The 260-nt window shown below is 34.6% G+C and overlaps 1 protein-coding gene across 1 annotated transcript in view; it reads left to right on the top strand.

Annotated features, from left to right (window-relative positions):
- LOC119587665 (exportin-6-like) overlaps positions 1-260 on the top strand; it is a gene marked incomplete at its 5' end in the record, with an annotated part of 6,974 nt that overhangs the window by 2,220 nt on the left and 4,494 nt on the right.

The following is a 260-nucleotide window of genomic DNA, read 5'->3' as shown; positions in this document are numbered from 1 at the left end:
GATATCTTCAATTTTTGCATCTCAGGTGTAGCAATATGTAAACAGGATTTTGATGGTGGGATCACTCATTTTTAGCCCAAGAACTGCAGCATATAGCACAAGATGTAATGATTTTTTTCAGTATATTAGTAGTGTATCAGGGAATGGCCAGATGTCTTGATTGGGTAGTTTTGGGATTTATATGAATTTGCTTGTTCCAAATTCCAAATGCACAGGAAAAGTAAAATTGTAGTTTTGATTTCTAAAGAGAGACAGGAGTT

The sequence above is a fragment of the Penaeus monodon genome, chromosome 23, assembly GCF_015228065.2.
Source record: "Penaeus monodon isolate SGIC_2016 chromosome 23, NSTDA_Pmon_1, whole genome shotgun sequence".
NCBI classification, from domain to species: Eukaryota; Metazoa; Arthropoda; class Malacostraca; order Decapoda; family Penaeidae; genus Penaeus; species Penaeus monodon.
Note: the sequence above shows the minus strand (reverse complement) of the source record. Positions and strands in the feature narration are given on the sequence as shown.